The 5,194-nt window shown below is 35.3% G+C and overlaps 1 long non-coding RNA gene across 1 annotated transcript; it reads right to left on the bottom strand.

Moving 5' to 3' along the window:
* Positions 1–980: 980 nt before the first annotated feature.
* LOC104214416 (uncharacterized) lies at positions 981–4,202 on the bottom strand. The gene is made up of 2 exons (XR_707892.2): positions 4,107–4,202; positions 981–1,989 (listed from the first exon to the last, which is right to left on the bottom strand). It is a non-coding gene; the product is annotated as an uncharacterized lncRNA (long non-coding RNA).
* Between the last annotated feature and the right edge of the window lie 992 nt (positions 4,203–5,194).

The following is a 5,194-nucleotide window of genomic DNA, read 5'->3' as shown; positions in this document are numbered from 1 at the left end:
ACAATTTCAAAACCCACGGATTTGGTTCTTCGCAGATAATTAATAGCAAATTTCAATCTATAAGACTCATTGAGAAGGTAAACAAGCAAACAATGAAAGATGTATTTGCATTCTCCCTACAAAACTCAGTATGGAGAGGAAAGAGGGCGTGATAAATCATCAAAATATGAATGAATGTACGAAGAAGAGCAAAAGATGCGGGAAGTTACGTCAACGTCCCTGTGTATGTTGAGTGTCTCCAGATGAGGCGAGGCCCGCAAAAGGCTAGCTACTCCATACAAATTATACTTTGTTATGTGCAACTTCAGTGTTAGGCATTTGCATTTCAATTCTGGAAGCTGCGCTCCATCAAGCTGCATCATGAACAGAACCTAGTCAATTCTGGTGCAGTAATCCCAAGGAAATTAGTCAAGGACAGAAAAATAGAAACAATAAAAAATATATATACATCACACAGATAAGCCATATGACAAAAGTAAATATCTAAACCTTTAAGTCACGTCAACATGAAAAATGCTAATTTCCAAAATTATCTTTTGCTAGTACTGACAATAGAAGTACTACCTGATTTAAAATTGACAGAAAACTTGCACAAAATTCACAAAAAGGTGAAAGATTCTTTTTCCACATAAATTTTCACGTGTACAAAAGCTTTCAATTATACTATATTCAGAGGCGGATCTAGGATTTTCGGAGGATGGGTGCACTATTACTTTTTAATAAAAAAATTAAACATAAAGGAGGTTGGTAGGGGATTTGATCCCTTGACCTTAGGCTATTGGAAATAAAGACCAAAACCAATGCTCCACTTGATTTCTTTTGACCATGGGTTCCATAAGTATTTATACCTATTTTCGCCAAATTATATACATCATATCTATACTTTAACCTAAGGACCACGGGGTTACGTGAACCATGTTTTACATGGTAAATCCGCCCCTGACTATACTGCATCCTGTAACTGTTTGCTAAAAATCAAATAGAGCAACTATAAAGAAATTTTGATTGAATAACAACCTCTGCAAACCAAGTCGCAATTGTTAGCTCATTTAAATGTCTCAATTTTTTAAGATAATCTTGAACAAGGGTCCAAAAAACCTGGTGGTAATCACGACAACTGTTATCCTAGATCTCACATATCAAAAGTAAGCTCAACACTGACCAAGGAAGATACATTTACTAGCCTACACTTAAAATCATCAAGGTGTCCTGAAATCACCAAATGCTGAAGATATGGAGCAACAGTTTCCAATTAATGATCACCTCCATACAGCTGCCAAAAGTTGTGCAACTTCAGTGTCTTCAAATTTGTATTTTTAATTTCCAGATGATGAAAACCATGGAAATAAGTCAGTTCCATAGTTTCCAAAGAAGGACAACCTGTTAATAACTTCACAATCGCTTCATCGTCTAATCCACTGTCATAAACTTCACTGTCTTCAGAGATTTCCACGATATAACAAATTAACAACTCCCTTATCAATAAAGGCACAATTACGGAAACCTAATGTTACCAATGACGAGCAAGTGTAAAATGTTCCAGGCAATATGTACACCTTAAAAAAGGTTGAGTTCAATACAACATGTTCCACTAGACTTTTTATAACATAAGTAAGCCACTGATCGATATGCAAGCTGTAACTAGGCATGTTCCAGCAGTCGAGATATTTCTTATTTTCGAAGAAGTACGTTGAGAAAATGCAGAGTCTACGAAGGGTACAAATATTTCTGCTTCTGATGGAGATTCACAAAGTAAAATGAGATTATCAATAGAAGTCCAGAGGTACTGCCACCGTTTTGAGACAAGACATGTCCTGACAGCATTCTTCGTCGACGGCAAAAGAGAGATAATTCGAGCGAGGAGCGACTCCGGCAACTTGTTGATTCAGTCTAGGGTTCATCATCTTTGGCGACTGTCTCCGTTAACTTTGGTTTCTTCATCACTGTGGGGTGCTCTCCTTGGGTTTTTTCCAATGGTTCTTTAATGATCTGCAAATTTGTTTGGGAAATGAGCATTTCAGTATATTTCAATAAGAAACATATGAGGCATGAATTTGAGGGAGATCAGTGTACGGCTACGATTAAGATGATTAACGACCTAGATTTTATCAACTGGTCCTAATAATTTTGAATCCAGAGTTTAACGTATACTAGTTTTTAATGCAAAAAGTCAACATCCAAATAGAACTAATCCCTGCATTATTATCCTGCATAAATAATCCTCGAACCAAACAACCCTTTAGAGGATAGAGGTACTAAGGCTTCATTTGATTGCACTTAACGGGGGTCTGAATCTTAATTATTCAGATCTCAGACATTAAGTGCGTTTGTTTTTAAAGTCTGAATCTTAATTATTTAGATCTTAATCACTAAGTGTGTTTGTTTTTTTTTACTTCACAACCACTTAACGGGTCTGAATAGGTCTGTATGATTAAGATCTATAACAGAGACTTAATTTGATTAAGATGCTACCACATATTCATTATTAATTGCCGCCACTGTCTAGCATTATCAACTACCATCATGCCACATCCACCACTTCCACTACCACCACGTCACCATCATCCTCAATCATAGCCACCACCATTATTGACCATCACCACCCATTATTCTCACCACTCCGACCATCATCATTCCCACTCACAATCAACACTCATCCACCTCAACTACCACAACTGATCACCCTATCACCATCAACAACCACAGTCGGCACTGTCCATTATTATAACCGATCACCTACCACCTTCCTCAGTCACAACTACTACCACACCCGCCATTATTAACTATCATCACCCACCACCACCATCCTCAATCATAATCGCCACCACTATCAATCACTACTAACTACTAGTGTGAACCACCACCATCAACCAAAACTACCACCAATCACCGCCTCTAGTCGGCATTCATCCGTTAGCCATCACCAACAACAACTATCATATTTTCAAAAACTATACATTTCATTATTAGATTAGTTAGTGTTTCATTTGTATTTTATATTTCTTAATTTTCAAATAAAGATAAATTTTATACATTCACATGTTAAAAATCAAACAGTCTTAATTATTTAGTATTCAGATCTTAATACACATCTTAATATATTCAGATTCAGATGTCTTACTATTAATACATATTTTGATATTCAGATGTGTATTCAGATTCAGACGTCTTAATCTTAAAATAAATAAATGAGGCCAGTATTTCTCGCTCATTTTGAGTTCCTGATCATGCTACCAAAATTTATGAGACTTAATTATTTTCCATATCAGGAGGAGTGTTCTTTACTTGTTTTTCTGCCATTCCTAGAAGAAGAGAAAGAACACTGAGTACTCCACTTTGCCAGTATTCCTACATTGTCAAACAACAGACTAACGGAAACAGCAATAGTTGGAATTTTTCTTAGAATATCATGGAAAATTCTGAATGATAAGTGGAAAGAATAAAATCTGATTGATCCATGTTTAATGTTCTACACAGCTAATACTTTCACAAGATCATAAAGCTAATATAACTATATCAGAGGCTATTCCAAGGCTGTAACCGAAGTATTCAAATGGTAATCAAGCTTCATAAGCTCCCTTCTCCCTCCCATGTTGCATAACAAAACTAAATTCCCGCATTTGGAATAGAAAGTAGTCAATGACAATTTGGTATTCTGGTTTTATTTTTGAGTACCAATTCCACTTCCAATAATCTCCTAAAGATGCACCTTTTTATCTATTTTTATATGTGCATGTTCAACTCTGATACAATAGTACTAATGACATGGATGTACAAAACCCAGCACGAAAAATTATCCAAACAACAATAAACTACGGGAAAATATTCACCAGAACTCAGAAATATAAAGAGTAGAGACAAACTGGAATTTAATAGAGAAACTTTGAAAATAAAACCCCAAAATATCTGCAAAACAAACAAATTTAGAGAGAGAGAGAAATACAAGATTTCTTGCTATGAAACATGAAGATTAATAGCAACTAGAATGTAAAATGAGAAAGAGACAAATTCATTAAACAATTCTAAAGAGAGCACGATGCGAGAAAAGCAAGCGCAGAAGAATTTAGAAACCTATTGTACCAACTTTTTTTTGTTGAGAAACTCACCCAAGATGACACTAGCTTGAAGTAACAGAGGAAGAAAGAGAAGCAGAGGAGTAAAAAGATGGAGAATTGTAGAGAATTATTGGAAAATTTTATTTTGTATCTCATGCAACTGAACTGACTGACACTACTTGTATGAGGTAATTTTTTTGTCTCACAATTTTATGGACCCAGATTTCTATAGACCCCAAAAATGTAAGATTGGGATCCACAAATTTATAAAATGAAAATGAGTCTCATACAACTAGTGTCATTTATACGATACACAAAATAAAACTTCTCACAATTATTACGATCTTGTTTGTATCTAAAATAGTACGCGTGGTTTGCTACAGAAAAAGAAAGTACACGTGTTTATAACCAATCAGATAAGACTCAAATATACAGTATGTCACACCTCCTTTTTACACACCCGAAAGTATATAAAGGAGTTTTTCCAATTTAAGTGACATTATTCGAAATGGGATTAATTATTCAATTCAGAGTCGCCACTTGGGATAGTTTATTTGGTGTCCCAAGTCACCGATTTATTTTAAATCCCAAATCGAGGAAATTTCGACTTTCCTTTTGAAGTCTGCGAACCAGAAATTCTGAGTAGGGAATTCTGTTAACCCGGGAGAAGGTGTTAGGCATTCCCGGATTCCGTGGTTCTAGCACGGTCGCTTAAACTATTACAATTGGTCTATTATCTGATTTTTAAAACATGTTTCAACCTATGGTATATTTTTAACTTATTAGCCGCTTTTAATTAATTTTTTTTTTTGGAAAAATTCAACGTCATATAAAACACGTATTGAACCACGTCACATGAAATGCACCCGCGGTCCACGACACATTTTATCTAACGTTGTTGAGATTTGGATTTGGGTCACATAAAATGCACACCCGAGTTTAGGAAATTAATTTTTTTTTAAAAAAATAGCGAGCCTAAAGCAACTACGCACTTTCAAGTTTGCGAGGGCCATGGAAAATTCAACTAAATGGCACGCCTCGATTTCTAAGGATTAAAATTAATTAAATGAGGGCCATGAGTTTTGAGATTTTATTTGGCATGGCGCGCCTCGATTATTCTAAAAGGATTGTATTCAATT

This window comes from Nicotiana sylvestris, chromosome 10 (genome assembly GCF_000393655.2).
Source record: "Nicotiana sylvestris chromosome 10, ASM39365v2, whole genome shotgun sequence".
Classification (NCBI taxonomy): domain Eukaryota; kingdom Viridiplantae; phylum Streptophyta; class Magnoliopsida; order Solanales; family Solanaceae; genus Nicotiana; species Nicotiana sylvestris.
Note: the sequence above shows the minus strand (reverse complement) of the source record. Positions and strands in the feature narration are given on the sequence as shown.